This window comes from Haliotis asinina, chromosome 15 (genome assembly GCF_037392515.1).
Source record: "Haliotis asinina isolate JCU_RB_2024 chromosome 15, JCU_Hal_asi_v2, whole genome shotgun sequence".
NCBI classification, from domain to species: domain Eukaryota; kingdom Metazoa; phylum Mollusca; class Gastropoda; order Lepetellida; family Haliotidae; genus Haliotis; species Haliotis asinina.
In genome coordinates, this window is record NC_090294.1 from 675,535 (window position 1) to 693,817 (window position 18,283).

An 18,283-nucleotide genomic window follows, 5' to 3' on the forward strand; every position below is an offset into this window, starting at 1 on the left:
ACGAGTCTTGGTGAGGTGCTGAAATACCCAGTTGACAATCATAGGCTCCTGAAATGACTAAGGGAAATAATTCTGCATGTCAATCATGTTATGTGAAGTAATACAGTTACTGCTGTGCCCTGTCAATGACAGTTCTTTTCTAAGTACAATCTGATTCTCTTGGCAAACGTGGTTGCTCTGCCTCTGCATATTTTTCTGTCAGTGTTTCTGTCTATCAATGACCAAATGAGAGCTGTGAGCAACTTAGGTGGAACACGGTGTCATATAAATAAATTAGTATATATTATGGGACATGGCTGACCTACTTCTTTATTTACATAAGCAAGATCCTTACAACCACAATAGAAAACCTTCATTGACAAATATATATGTCAATGCTAAAAACAAAATGAGCTGATGAGCCAACTGATGGCCAGTTTGAACTGCAGCAAGACAGGAGGAATCAGACAGGATTGTCAACCTTGTTCTGGCACCAGTCGATGTCCTGAAGAACAGACTGTTGACTGCACGGTGATTATCTTTTGATTACCTGACTGTATACCAGCAGGAAGCAGCAACTGTCGCATGATCAAAGTCATGCCATACAACCAGAACATATCTTTGATGTCTGACATTATTTTTAGTAATGTCTACCCACACTGAAGTGAATGAGATATTGGGTTACCTGGCCATTCAACCAATATGTCATCATTTTTCCACCTGATGGCATTCCCCGGTTCACCTGTCACACAGACAGAGATGCAGGAGCCTCTCGGGGACTAGGTTTCAATTTGCATACACATTTTGTTTATCAAACATTTTCAGGACAAAGGATCTACTGAGCTTCAAATTTGAGACCTGTGATTTTTTTCTTTTGGATGGCTTTATTCATGAGGTGTTAGAAAATGATTTATTACAAATCACAACGTATCTTTGTTCGTATATGCTATACTAACAACCAGAGGCTGAAGGTAACTAGCGTCCATTCAAGACAGATTGACACCTTCATTGTTAATGGTCCATATCAACTATACAGTTTTGTTAAAATATTTTGGAACATTTCAAATTGGGACACAGACGAAAGGACAGAACATCTTTTGAATTTGACAATGGTTGTGTCTATGCAGCAATCTGTATACCCTGTATATCTGAACACAAATATTTTACAAATTCCTGAGCATTATCAATTATCACTCAATTACGTTTCATGGTTTGGTTCACCTTTGTCAGAATTATGATAGATCAGCTGATGATCAGACACAACCACCATATTTCAGAATGCATCTCTTGATAACTGGACCCCATTAACAACAGACACCTTGAGATTACAAAGAGTACTTCAAGACCCCAAATACAGACACCCTGAGACAACAAGGAGAACATACAAGACACCAATTACACACACTTTGAGGTAACAGGGGGTACATGCAGACACCAAATACAGACACCCTGAGATAACAAAGGGTACTTGCAGTCAGCAATTACAGACACCCTCAGATAACAAAGGGTACTTGCAGTCACCAATTACAGACACCCTGAGATAACAAAGGGTACTTGCAGTCACCAATTACAGACACTCTTGGATTACAAACAGTACTTCAAGAGACCAGTTACAGACACCCTGACATTACAAAAGCTACATACAATGCACTAATTACAAATTCCTTAAGAATATCGGATATTTGCATGAACTCAATGACAGGTAACCTAAAAATCAAAAGAACATTTGTAAGGGATATGAGTGTTATGTGCAATAAAATGGCAATACTCTCACAGTAATGACCTCTCAGCTCCTTCTGCAACAGTTGCTAGGAGGCAGGATGTGTGGATATGATTATTAGCAGGCTGTAGTTTCCCCTTGATGCCCAGCATGTATGCTGCTCTGACCACAGACTGTCTGGACTGTCCTGTAGGGGACAGACACAGACTGTCCCGTAAAGGAGACCTAGGCTTTCTTGTAGGGGAGACCTACACTGTCCTGTAAGGGACACAGATTGTCCTGTAAGGGACACAGATTGTCTTGTAAGGGACACAGATTATCCCGTACAGGAGACCTACACTTTCCTGTAAGGGACACAGACTGTCCTGTAAGGCACCCAGATTATCCCGTACAGGAGACCTACACTGTCCTGTAGAGGACCCCGACTGTCCTGTAAGGGACACAGACTGTCCCACACAGGAGACCTACACTGTCCTGTAGAGGACCCTGACTGTCCTGTAAGGGACACAGACTGTCCCATATAGGAGACCTACACTGTCCTGTAGGGGACACAGACTGTCCTGTAAGGGACCCAGATTATCCCGTACAGGAGACCTACACTTTCCTGTAGAGGACCCTGACTGTCCTGTAAGGGACACAGACTGTCCTGTAAGGGACCCAGATTATCCCGTACTGGAGACCTTCACTGTCCTGTAAGGGACCCACATTATCCCGTACAGGAGACCTTCACTGTCCTGTAGAGGACCCTGACTGTCCTGTAAGGGACACAGACTGTCCCGCACAGGAGACCTTGGCTGTCCAGTAGGGGGAGACCGAGACTGCTCTGTAGGCCTCTAGGGGACCTTGACTTTCCTCTAGGGGGCCTAACAGGAACATTCCTTGCCAGTCTCTCTATTCATTCCATGTATCTGGACCTAGAGAGGCCATTGAATAAATATATCAAAGAAGGGATTTTAGTTGCCATTGGGGGCAGCGGGGTAGATGAGGGGTAAGCCTAAGGTGTTTGGTTGACACACAAAAGACCTGAGTTTGATTCCTCTCAGGAGCACAATGTGTGAAGTCCATTTCTGGTGTCCCCTGTCATGGTATGCTGGAACAACTCAGTCATGCTACTGGTAGTGTGAGGTTGTGGAAGGTTGTATAGGGTTGTAACATAACCTATACACCAGGAACCATTAATAACCTAACAACCAGAAGAATCAGTGGTCTAGGAAGGAAACAGTCAACCAATGTAGAGTTATTTTGTATGCAAGCTCCATATCATAAACATCCACAGATATTCTAACCTGCAGAAACAAGGAGAAGAAGGGGTACAGAACAGTCAGAACACACACTGCTTTACTTGCACTAACCTTCAAGGACTGAGGGCAACCAACACTGTTGGGTCAGAATTTCAATTTTCTCAGGTCAAAGGTGAATTCAACTGAAAAGGCAAGGTGCAAAACAGCAGCTGTCTGAAGCACCCTTGCTGCCCTCTCATCTCAACTAGGGGCCCTTGTCAGCTGATCTGGAGCCCACTGACTGCTTTGTGGGGGCCAGTTCCATGGGCATCTGTGTCTTACTGGGCTTTAATTCTTCATCCAAACAGCAATAACCTAGCCCCATACGCTCCATCCAGCACCAAACACCTTTAATCTCAATTAATTCCCCCACATTGCTTTGTAGTACAAGCTGTGATACGACCAACAATTGACTGTTTAGAGAGGTTAATAATCCACACCAGGCATAAAGGGGCAATATGGGACTTAATCTCCTCTTCCTGGACATTCGAGCTGATTGGCTGGAATGCAGTGACCGTGCCACCCAGACTGGACACTGTTGGACTCTGTTGTTCTTTCCTCGCTATGCATGTTGTGATGGTGACAGTGGGATACCCATTTCTCCCTTTGTACCCTAAACACAAGTAGATCAGTAAGGTCCAATCTCTTCCACAACAAGCATGTTATCTAAATTAATGGCTTTATGGGACTAGGTGTCTGCCTCCAAAGGTTCAGTGTTTGTGCCCTTACAGGATTACAGCCACTAAAACATAACATTCTCGCTAGACGCCGCAACAGATACACACATTTAGAGCTTTAACACAAGACCTTTGAGGATTAGCTGAGATTAAGGACATAAACTTTGTCACAGTGGGTTGATGTTTTGTTGACTATCTAAACATCACAAGCAAATTTATCACTTGACGATTGCAGGGTACTTTATTTGACGAAGATAACATCTTCCTAAGGATCTATAATTGCAACAACGTATTCGAAAATAAACGGACCATGTTCTTCCTTCATGCCAGGTGAGATAAAATATTAAGAGAATACATGATTCTTTTTAAGTGTACTAATTTACACTTCTGTGAGTTGTTGGCATAGGAATCTACAAATGCTGAGATTGTAGGCAGAATTGAGATTATCTCTATGAGAATCAGAAAAAGCCCTTCTTCATTTAGTACTACATTATAGAAACATTTTACCCTAGAGATATACTTCCACCACAAACCTAAATGACAAGACCAATTTATTCTCAGTTTCATTTTCAATTTAATATTTATGGATCAAAATGATTTTAGAGGTAACTGCTGATCAAAGGGAAAAATGTATAAACATTTTCCATTCAGAAAATATTTACAAGCACCAATATTGACCGAATTCTTTGATATCAAACAAAAATATCAGGAAAGTCTCCGACATTCCAGCCGTAACATTTTATTGCTAAGCATACAGTTTTCTTTGATGAACATCAAAACACCACAAAGTATATTTGAATTGTTAAATCTTCAACAAGTCCATGAAAGTCAGTAAAGAGCACAACCATTTATTGAAATAAATACAATTTACTGAAGCAAGATTATCCAAGCAACACCCTGAATCAGATGAAATGCTACAAAATTGTCTTGATCAAAATGCTTGTCAAAATTCTCGTCACATGTTGCGAGATGAATGGATCCCAACAGTGCTGTTTTATGAGGATCACAATGATGAGTGAGAACAATATTAATCCCATCGCGAGGCAACTTTCACTCCCTTCACGTCACCTCCGCTAATAACACGGACCCAGACAGGAGACGTGACTGGCCATCCGTGAAGGGTTAGCGGGAATAGTGCATGGTGAATGATGTATGGTCTGTTTGTTAAATGTATGCTTTGTGATGCACTGGTGCAGAAATAACGCGGCTCAATATATCCTCTGTCTGTGCACTGCTTTATCAACAGGAGGGATTCCATTTGCGAAAAATGACCAATAACAGTGAAAGGGGATGATGACTGTTTCGATAGGTGAACCTCCTCGCCATGAGCGCGATCTCTGTCTCCCAGCATGCATCAGTGACTGTGAAAATGTCATTTACGCTTCAGATTAGGGGTATGGCTGACCTTGAAGGGAATCACTTGTTGGAATGACATTGCCTGTATATAGGGTTTCGCTCCCCTTCAGACATATTTTAAGTATCCTTTGTGGCCAGAAAGTCAATGTTTAGGGGCGTACATGAATGTAGCTGGGCCATTGTGGGAATACATTTCAATTTCATGTAGAAGATAAATTATATTTGAGATAAGTATGATCTTAAAGGAAGGTTTGTTCTCAAGTACTTGCACAGGATTTCAATAGAAACATTTGGACCGTGATTCATGAAAAATGTCTTTAGAAATATGTGTGTGGCCATATGAGTTTGTTCGAGAGATAATGCCCCGCGTTGTGTTGGTATCAGGGTTTCGATGCTACACAAACGACACATTCATGCTTTTCAAGTGTTGATAAACTTGCAGCTGAAAGTTTGTACCTTAAGTTTATGCAGCAGAGGTGGGAGTTTCACCTTGTGCCTCTATGTCAACAATCAACAGTAAAGAAACACCCACCTCAGACATTAACAAAAGATAAGAAGCACACAACACTCAACAGGATGTCAACAATAAACTTTCAACTACATAATTATTAAAAGGTTTAAACACTGGCATCTCATGACCAAATTTTGACATGAAATATTGTTCTTATATTTTAAATATTTTTATAGTGCTTCTGATGAAATGAAACAATGAGTAAATTCAGGTTCAGTCTTGTCTTTCTCAGTCTTTCAATCTGTTTTAGCTTCTGGAGTGGGTATGGCTGTAACATAACAGATTCTGGTGCAAACAAGGGACTTAATCTCTGCACTCCAAATTATGTTGTTTGCAATTGTTTGATCATCAAAGTCAAAGAAAAGCAAATTGTGCTGACACACAACAATGTGGCACTTGTATCTGGGATGTAACCTCACATCCTTCGGCACCTAAATGAGACAGCTTGTGAGATAATAGAAGTACCTTATTAAAAACAGCCACACTTTACTAATAACATACAATATTAAAAGTCTGGACTCAGAAGTGTAAATGTAGTCACTTACTTCAGGCAACTACATTTTGCCCTACTGTTTAAAGGTATAGACATGATCTGATGCATTGCAAAAACAAATTCGTAATGTTGAAAAGATTATTGTCATCAGTTCGGGAAATGATGAAAATCAGTGAATTCTTAACAAAAGTTTACACCAGAACGCAGCTGTTCACATACAAGATATTTGTACATGCTTTACAGCAGTTTGATGCATGATCCTCGTGCAGTTCAGCCGCATAATGTGTGAAGTTGGTTTCCCCAAGAAAGTGGAGAAAGAAATGTTTGATGTAACCATATGATTATATATATCACATAGTGAGTGTTGTAACGGAGTCTAAACCTTTGAAGAGAAATAAATATCCACATCTAAATAACTGTCTTGTATTTTATAGGCAAAACCAAACCACAAACTGAAGAAATACAATCTAACATGAAGGCTCATTGAATAAATGACATTATGGAAAAAATAACTTATTATACCAGTTATCTGTAGGTGTAAAAGTAAAACCAATAAATCAAGCATTTCTAAAGGCGATGAAGATAAGATATTTCCTCCCACTTAGAGGTGGTGATAGCTATGCAATGACATTCACCACCAGCAGGACCATCAGTCATTCTGGATATAGATTTACAGACAAACACTCCCAAATCTCTCACTGATAGTTGCTGACAAATCTTATTGAAGGGAGTTAATTATAGCCATAAAAAGCATTTCGTCTCCTGATAAAACAAAAGAAAGTGTAGGAGAAGTAGAGGACAGACAACCCCACATCACAGGAACCACATCCCAGGAGAACTGAGCTGTATTCTCCTCCTGGATAGGAGAGTATACTAATCACAGAATCCTCGTGGGTGGTCCACAGAGAGGTGTATCAAGCAGAACTCCACCAAATCAAATCAATACGCTGGTGTATTTTATATACTGTGTGTGGCTCCCAATGATAGATCAAATAAAATCTATTAGATGTTACATTGTTGGAGGTTTATGACAGTAGTTGCTAGATATTTATCAATGTTTTTATGTTGTACACCTGTTTTTATTGAAGCAGTAATGTGTCTGGCAAGAAACGTGAATTGAATGAACACACACACGACCAGCTCCTGCCTTGCTTCCATACTTTGGTCCTTAAACATGAACACCAGCTGACATCATACTCTGACTTCAGAGCCAGCAATTCTCACCAGTTATTTCCTGTAGTACAATACGTAAATTCATAAATAATCACAACATATTAGCTTGCTTTGTTACTGTCATGACACACTAAAACATTTCATGTACAATAAAAAAAACTTTAAATTATTCAAGGCTGTTATCTAACCCATGGTAAAATTTAGGTTATATTATACTCATTAATTACTGATGTCTGAATGTTTTTTTAAATATATCATAAACTCTAACTCAAGATGATAACTAGAGCATTAAATTACAGATACCTGAAGCTTCTGTAGATACCAACTACAGCATTACAGTACAGATACCTGAAGCTTCTGTAGATACCAACTACAGCATTATAGTATAGATACCTGAAGCTTCTGTAGATACCAACTACAGCATTATAGTACAGATACCTGAAGCTTCTGTAGATACCAACTACAGCACTACAGTACAGATACCTGAAGCTTCTGTAGATACCAACTACAGCATTATAGTACAGATACCTGAAGCTTCTGTAGATAACAACTAGAGCATTATAGTACAGATACCTGAAGCTTCTGTAGATACCAACTACAGCATTATAGTACAGATACCTGAAGCTTCTGTAGATAACAACTAGAGCATTATAGTACTGATACCTGAAGCTTCTGTAGATAACAACTAGAGCATTATAGTATAGATACCTGAAGCTTCTGTAGATAACAACTACAGCATTATAGTACAGATACCTGAAGCTTCTGTAGATACCAACTACAGCATTACAGTACAGATACCTGAAGCTTCTGTAGATAACAACTACAGCACTATAGTACAGATACCTGAAGCTTCTGTAGATACCAACTACAGCATTATAGTACAGATACCTGAAGCTTCTGTAGATACCAACTACAGCATTACAGTACAGATACCTGAAGCTTCTGTAGATAACAACTAGAGCATTATAGTACAGATACCTGAAGCTTCTGTAGATAACAACTACAGCATTATAGTACAGATACCTGAAGCTTCTGTAGATACCAACTACAGCATTACAGTACAGATACCTGAAGCTTCTGTAGATAACAACTACAGCATTATAGTACAGATACCTGAAGCTTCTGTAGATACCAACTACAGCATTACAGTACAGATACCTGAAGCTTCTGTAGATACCAACTACAGCATTATAGTACAGATACCTGAAGCTTCTGTAGATACCAACTACAGCATTATAGTACAGATACCTGAAGCTTCTGTAGATAACAACTAGAGCATTATAGTACAGATACCTGAAGCTTCTGTAGATACCAACTACAGCATTATAGTACAGATACCTGAAGCTTCTGTAGAAAACAACTAGAGCATTATAGTACTGATACCTGAAGCTTCTGTAGATACCAACTACAGCAGTACAGTACAGAGATACCTGAAGCTTCTGTAGATAACAACTACAGCATTATAGTACAGATACCTGAAGCTTCTGTAGATACCAACTACAGCATTACAGTACAGATACCTGAAGCTTCTGTAGATAACAACTACAGCACTATAGTACAGATACCTGAAGCTTCTGTAGATACCAACTACAGCATTATAGTACAGATACCTGAAGCTTCTGTAGATACCAACTACAGCATTACAGTACAGATACCTGAAGCTTCTGTAGATAACAACTAGAGCATTATAGTACAGATACCTGAAGCTTCTGTAGATAACAACTACAGCATTATAGTACAGATACCTGAAGCTTCTGTAGATACCAACTACAGCATTACAGTACAGATACCTGAAGCTTCTGTAGATACCAATTACAGCATTATAGTACAGATACCTGAAGCTTCTGTAGATACCAACTACAGCATTACAGTACAGATACCTGAAGCTTCTGTAGATACCAACTACAGCATTACAGTACAGATACCTGAAGCTTCTGCAGATAACAACTAGAGCATTATAGTACAGATACCTGAAGCTTCTGTAGATACCAACTACAGCATTACAGTACAGATACCTGAAGCTTCTGTAGATAACAACTACAGCATTATAGTACAGTTACCTGAAGCTTCTGTAGATACCAACTACAGCATTACAGTACAGATACCTGAAGCTTCTGTAGATACCAACTACAGCATTATAGTACGGATACCTGAAGCTTCTGTAGATACCAACTACAGCATTATAGTACAGATACCTGAAGCTTCTGTAGATACCAACTACAGCAATATAGTACTGATACCTGAAGCTTCTGTAGATAACAACTACAGCATTATAGTACAGATACCTGAAGCTTCTGTAGATACCAACTACAGCATTATAGTACAGATACCTGAAGCTTCTGTAGATAACAACTAGAGCATTATAGTACAGATACCTGAAGCTTCTGTAGATACCAACTACAGCATTACAGTACAGATACCTGAAGCTTCTGTAGATACCAACTACAGCATTATAGTACAGATACCTGAAGCTTCTGTAGATACCAACTACAGCATTATAGTACAGATACCTGAAGCTTCTGTAGATACCAACTACAGCATTATAGTACAGATACCTGAAGCTTCTGTAGATACCAACTACAGCATTATAGTACAGATACCTGAAGCTTCTGTAGATACCAACTACAGCATTATAGTACAGATACCTGAAGCTTCTGTAGATACCAACTACAGCATTATAGTACAGATACCTGAAGCTTCTGTAGATACCAACTACAGCATTATAGTACAGATACCTGAAGCTTCTGTAGATACCAACTACAGCATTATAGTACAGATACCTGAAGCTTCTGTAGATACCAACTACAGCATTATAGTACAGATACCTGAAGCTTCTGTAGATACCAACTACAGCATTATAGTACAGATACCTGAAGCTTCTGTAGATACCAACTACAGCATTATAGTACAGATACCTGAAGCTTCTGTAGATACCAACTACAGCATTATAGTACAGATACCTGAAGCTTCTGTAGATACCAACTACAGCATTATAGTACAGATACCTGAAGCTTCTGTAGATACCAACTACAGCATTATAGTACAGATACCTGAAGCTTCTGTAGATACCAACTAGAGCATTATAGTACAGATACCTGAAGCTTCTGTAGATACCAACTACAGCATTATAGTACAGATACCTGAAGCTTCTGTAGATAACAACTACAGCATTATAGTACAGATACCTGAAGCTTCTGTAGATAACAACTACAGCATTATAGTACAGATACCTGAAGCTTCTGTAGATAACAACTACAGCATTACAGTACAGATACCTGAAGCTTCTGTAGATACCAACTAGAGCATTATAGTACAGATACCTGAAGCTTCTGTAGATACCAACTACAGCATTACAGTACAGATACCTGAAGCTTCTGTAGATACCAACTACAGCATTATAGTACAGATACCTGAAGCTTCTGTAGATACCAACTACAGCATTACAGTACAGATACCTGAAGCTTCTGTAGATACCAACTACAGCATTATAGTACAGATACCTGAAGCTTCTGTAGATACCAACTACAGCATTACAGTACGGATACCTGAAGCTTCTGTAGATACTAACTACAGCATTATAGTACTGATACCTGAAGCTTCTGTAGATAACAACTAGAGCATTATAGTACAGATACCTGAAGCTTCTGTAGATACCAACTACAGCATTACAGTACAGATACCTGAAGCTTCTGTAGATACCAACTACAGCATTACAGTACAGATACCTGAAGCTTCTGTAGATAACAACTACAGCATTATAGTACAGATACCTGAAGCTTCTGTAGATAACAACTACAGCATTATAGTACAGATCCCTGAAGCTTCTGTAGATAACAACTACAGCATTATAGTACAGATACCTGAAGCTTCTGTAGATACCAACTACAGCATTACAGTACAGATACCTGAAGCTTCTGTAGATACCTGAAGCTTCTGTAGATAACAACTAGAGCATTATAGTACAGATACCTGAAGCTTCTGTAGATACCAACTACAGCATTACAGTACAGATATCTGAAGCTTCTGTAGATAACAACTAGAGCATTATAGTACAGATACCTGAAGCTTCTGTAGATACCAACTACAGCATTACAGTACAGATACCTGAAGCTTCTGTAGATAACAACTAGAGCATTATAGTACAGATACCTGAAGCTTCTGTAGATACCAACTACAGCAGTACAGTACAGAGATACCTGAAGCTTCTGTAGATACCAACTACAGCATTATAGTACGGATACCTGAAGCTTCTGTAGATACCAACTACAGCATTACAGTACAGATACCTGAAGCTTCTGTAGATAACAACTACAGCATTATAGTACTGATACCTGAAGCTTCTGTAGATAACAACTACAGCATTATAGTACAGATACCTGAAGCTTCTGTAGATACCAACTACAGCATTATAGTACAGATACCTGAAGCTTCTGTAGATAACAACTAGAGCATTATAGTACAGATACCTGAAGCTTCTGTAGATACCAACTACAGCATTACAGTACAGATACCTGAAGCTTCTGTAGATACCAACTAGAGCATTATAGTACAGATACCTGAAGCTTCTGTAGATACCAACTACAGCATTACAGTACAGATACCTGAAGCTTCTGTAGATACCAACTACAGCATTATAGTACAGATACCTGAAGCTTCTGTAGATACCAACTACAGCATTACAGTACAGATACCTGAAGCTTCTGTAGATACCAACTACAGCATTATAGTACAGATACCTGAAGCTTCTGTAGATACCAACTACAGCATTACAGTACAGATACCTGAAGCTTCTGTAGATACCAACTACAGCATTACAGTACAGATACCTGAAGCTTCTGTAGATACCAACTACAGCATTACAGTACAGATACCTGAAGCTTCTGTAGATACCAACTACAGCATTACAGTACAGATACCTGAAGCTTCTGTAGATACCAACTACAGCATTATAGTACAGATACCTGAAGCTTCTGTAGATACCAACTACAGCATTACAGTACAGATACCTGAAGCTTCTGTAGATACCAACTACAGCATTACAGTACAGATACCTGAAGCTTCTGTAGATACCAACTACAGCATTACAGTACAGATACCTGAAGCTTCTGTAGATACCAACTACAGCATTACAGTACAGATACCTGAAGCTTCTGTAGATACCAACTACAGCATTATAGTACAGATACCTGAAGCTTCTGTAGATACCAACTAGAGCATTACAGTACAGATACCTGAAGCTTCTGTAGATAACAACTAGAGCATTATAGTACAGATACCTGAAGCTTCTGTAGATAACAACTACAGCATTATAGTACAGATACCTGAAGCTTCTGTAGATAACAACTACAGCATTATAGTACAGATACCTGAAGCTTCTGTAGATACCAACTACAGCATTATAGTACAGACACCTGAAGCCTCTGTAGATAACAACTAGAGAATATTAGAGACCTGAAGCCTCTGTAGATAACAACTAGAGAATATCTAAGACACCTGATGCCTCTGAAGACTAGAACATTATATTACAGATACCTGAAGCTTCTGTAGAGGACAGCTCATTTTTGACTCAGGATAACAGCTGAGCATTGTATTACAGACACCAGATATTTCTCTTTCACTGTGAAAGAGTTTGTTCAAATAATAACAGTTTGAAAAATTACATGAATAAACCACATCAAACTGACCAAAATCAATCGTCATCCATTTCTCTTTCTAAACAAACAAACACTTTTCACAAAATGTGATTTACATGTATATGTTCACTAATGATAACACAATTCCTTCTGTAATTAAACTCACACTGAATGATCCTTATGGCCAAATCAATGTCCTATCATTACATGAACACCTCGTACATAAACATTCCTAAACCCAGATCCATAAACGTCACTGCCTCAAAATGGCCTCAGCCTCCACAGAGACTTCGACAGTTCTCAATCGAGCTACTTCAGCCATCAGAAAGCAATTTAGTTACTTAGACAAACTTTCCGATCAATCAAACCTTATTAACATTGATTTCCTGCAAACGTCTGCTCACGTTTTCCTTTTGTCGGAATTTGTCTAAATCTATTACACTTTGCTAGGACTGGTGCCCAAGACAGGAGTGTTAGTCTGGCAGTAAGTGATAGGCTAAATATGTTGTACTTCTGCGTGCATGTCCATAAGAAAAATACTTGGACTTAAGTACCATTTGGAAATCTTCCGTGTATGATTAATAACTGTAAGTGAAGAAAATCAATTCTAATAGTATTTTGCATGACACATTTCCATGGCAGGGGCTTCCATGTCCTTGAGTTGTTCAGACAAAATTACAATGATTTCTTTTAGGGGTTTTAAGCATGATAAATCAAGTTTTCCGCTTTCAATTTAAAGAATTATGACTTTTCATTATAGATAATGGCATAAATACCTATAGAAACTCTAACATGAGTTCAAATCAGTTTCAGACTTGAGTTTTTCTTGACAATGTTTCTACTCTTTACAGGTGCTGTACCTCTCTAAAGTAAACACATTTGAACTGTGGTTACCTAGGCAATGTGTCTCTGGGTATGATGTGTGAATCCAAACTAAACATTGGTTGATAGTGTGAACATAACTCCAAGACATGGAGGTACAAGCAATAAAAATAAAGCCTCGTATATTACACTGAACATCACATTGCATGGGCATGCTCAAAGTGCATACAGCATAATAAACATTACTACCTATGAAAACCCAAGTTGCTGCTGACATGATAGAACATTAATAGTCATTTGACTTATCCCACTGGGTACCCATTTCTGCTGGGGAACACACTTCTTACCCAAGGTGAGACCACAATTGTGCTTCTATCTGGGACAGGACATAAGTCCTGGAAACTCTCAGAAACACACATACATAGGGAGAAGAGCCAAAAAGCCACCATTAAATACATGATGTGGTGTCTGAATGAATGGTGTAAGCTTGGATCCACGATAAGGGATCAACAGCATTCATAAGCTTTGCTATGCCATACACTACTCACTGTCATTTCAGTGCTAAAGGCAGACCTCACATTCAGACTATTGCTCATGGGTGCGATTATGATGCTATCGTATGCTAAACCACCATTTTTGCCACCGGCGACGAATGACAACACACAAGGGTAACAAACCTGCCCAAAAGGGGATTACTAAGTATTTACAAAAACAAAACACCACCACGACTGACAAAGGTACTCTGCTGCTTTCAGCAGACACAAGGAGTCTGGAAATTAAAGTCTGTTATATGCTTATCAAATTGTTAATTTTCCCTATAGAAAACCTTTGCATCTCTAGGTACAATTACAACACGGACATATATACACAAATATGGGAACTCAGTCTACCACCAGCTGTGTCCCATGTACGGTTTGTGTTTCCTCTATGGGTACTCTGCTGACATCAGTGCTACTTCACACTGTTTTGCTATCTTTGAACTGGTCTAATGATGAAAGATCCTCTAATACATCTAGTGAGCTGATACACCTTGTGAGCTGACACACCTAGTGAACTGATACACCTAGTGAGCTGATACACCCAATGAGCTTATACACCCAGTGAACTGAAACACCTAGTGAGCTGATACACCAGTGAACTGATACACCTAGTGAGCTGATGCACCTAGTGAACTGATACACCTAGTAAGCTGATACACCTTGTGAGTTGATACACCTAGTGAGCTGATACACCTAGTAAGCTGATACACCTAGTGAGCTGATACACGTAGTAAGCTGATACACCTAGTGAGCTGATACACCAGTGAACTGATACACCCAATGATCTGATACACCAGTGAACTGATACACCTAGTGAGCTGATACACCTAGTGAACTGAAAAACCTAGTGAGCTGATACACCTAGTGAGCTGAAACACCTAGTGAGCTGATCTACCTAGTGAGCTGATCTACCTAGTGAGCTGATACACCAGTGAACTGATACACCTAGTGAACTGATACACCTTGTGAGCTGATACACCTAGTGAGCTGATACACGTAGTAAGCTGATACACCTAGTGAGCTGATACACCAGTGAACTGATACACCCAATGATCTGATACACCAGTGAACTGATACACCTAGTGAGCTGATACACCTAGTGAACTGAAAAACCTAGTGAGCTGATACACCTAGTGAGCTGATACACCTAGTGAGCTGAAACACCTAGTGAGCTGATCTACCTAGTGAGCTGATCTACCTAGTGAGCTGATACACCAGTGAACTGATACACCTAGTGAGCTGATACATCAGTGAACTGATACACCTAGTGAACTGACACACCTAGTGAGCTGATACACCTAGTGAGCTGATATACCAGTGAACTGATACACCTAGTGAGCTGATGCACCTAGTGAACTGATACACCTAGTAAGCTGATACACCTTGTGAGTTGATACACCTAGTGAGCTGATACACCGAGTAAGCTGATACACCTAGTGAGCTGATACACCAGTGAACTGATACACCTAGTGAGCTGATACACTTAGTGAGCTGATACACCAGTAAACTGATACACCTAGTGAGCTGACACACCTAGTGACCTGATACACCCAATGAGCTGATATACCTAGTCAACTGATACACCTAGTGAGCTGATACACCTAGTGAGCTGATATACCTAGTGAGCTGATACATCAGTGAACTGATACACCTAGTGAGCTGACACATCAGTGAACTGACACACCTAGTGAGCTGATACACCTAGTGAGCTGATACACCAGTGACCTGATACACCTTGTGAGCTGACACACCTAGTGACCTGATACACCCAATGAGCTGATCTACATAGTGAGCTGATACACCTAGTGAGCTGATAGACCAGTGAACTGATACACCCAATGAGCTGATACACCTAGTAAGCTGATACACCTAGTGAGCTGATACACTAGTGAACTGATACACCTAGTGAGCTGATACACCTTGTGAGTTGATACACCTAGTGAGCTGATACACCTAGTGAGCTGATACACCAGTGAACTGATACACCTAGTGAGCTGATACACCTAGTGACCTGATACACCCAATGAGCTGATATACCTAGTCAACTGATACACCTAGTGAGCTGATACACCTAGTGAGCTGATATACCTAGTGAGCTGATACACCTAGTGAGCTGATAAACCCAGTGAACTGATACACCTAGTGAGCTGATACATCAGTGAACTGATGCACCGAGTGACCTGATACACCCAATGAGCTGATCTACATAGTGAGCTGATACACCTAGTGAGCTGATAGACCAGTGAACTGATACACCCAATGAGCTTATACACCTAGTAAGCTGATACACCTAGTGAGCTGATACACTAGTGAACTGATACACCTAGTGAGCTGATACATCAGTGAACTGACACACCTAGTGAGCTGATACACCTAGTGAGCTGATACACCAGTGAACTGATACACCTAGTGAGCTGACACACCTAGTGACCTGATACACCCAATGAGCTGATATACCTCCTAGTCAACTGATACACCTAGTGAGCTGATACACCTAGTGAGCTGATATACCTAGTGAGCTGATACACCTTGTGAGCTGATAAACCCAGTGAACTGATACACCTAGTGAGCTGATACATCAGTGAACTGATGCACCGAGTGAGTTGATACACCTTGTGAGCTGGTACACCTAGTGAACTGATACACCTAGTGAGCTGATACACCAAGTGAGTTGATACACCTAGTGAACTGATACACCTTGTGAGCTGATACACCTAGTGAACTGATACATCAGAGAACTGATACATCAGTGAGCTGATGCACCGAGTGAGTTGATACACCTTGTGAGCTGGTACACCTAGTGAACTGATACACCTAGTGAGTTGATACACCAAGTGAGGTGATACACCTAGTGAACTGATACACCTAGTGAGCTGATATACCTAGTGAGCTGATACACCTAGTGAGCTGATACACCTAGTAAGCTGATACATCAGTGAGCTGATACACCTAGTGAGCTGATAAACCTAGTGAGCTGATACACCTAGTGAACTGATACACCTAGTGAGCTGATACACCAAGTGAGCTGATACACCTAGTGAACTGATACACCTAGTGAGCTGATATACCTAGTGAGCTGATACACCTAGTGAGCTGATACACCTAGTAAGCTGATACATCAGTGAGCTGATACACCTAGTGAGCTGATAAACCTAGTGAACTGATACACCTAGTGAACTGATACACCTAGTGAGGTGATGCACCTAGTGAGGTGATACACCTAGTGAGCTGATACACCTAGTGAGCTGATACACCTGTGAACTCATACACCCAATGAACTGATGCACCTAGTGAGCTGATATACCTAGTGAGCTGATACACCTAGTGAGCTGATACACCAGAGAACTGATACACCTAGTGAGCTGATACACCAGTGAACTGATACACCTTGTGAGCTGATAGACCAGTGAACTGACACACCTTGTGAGCTGATACACCAGTGAGCTGATACACCAGTGAGCTGATACACCAGAGAACTGATACACCTAGTCAGCTGATACATTAGTGAGCTGATACACCGGTTGAACTGATACACCTAGTCAGCTGATACATCTAGTCAGCTGACACACCACAGATCTGATACACCTAATCAGCTGATAGACCAGTGAACTGATACACCTAGTGAGCTGATACACCAGAGAACTGATAAACCTAGTGAACTGATACACCAGAGAACTGATACACCTAGTGAGATTATTATATGGTCTCTGGTTGAATTTATACACCAGTTGAGCTGATACCAGTTGAGCTAATGATTGTGGTGAGGGAGCTAACATTCCCTTTAACCACTCCACTTCAGTAGTCTGACATGATTAAAGAGCTTGAAGGATAAGATCAGCTTTCCTTACAAAGTCAAAATTTAACAATTACCAAAATCTCCTTGCTGTTGAGGAAAGTGTCAGTAAAGAAACCCCCTGCAATCTTATTCGATTGTGGTCCTCCTCTCCCCAACACCTACACCACAGAAACCCCAATCCCAATCAAGCAACACCTCCACACCTCACAGAAGACTTTAATCTAGTGGAAATAACTACAGTTACACACGCTGCAGCCAGGGAGAAAAACAATTCGTGATATTTGTACAATGTTGTCACCCTGAA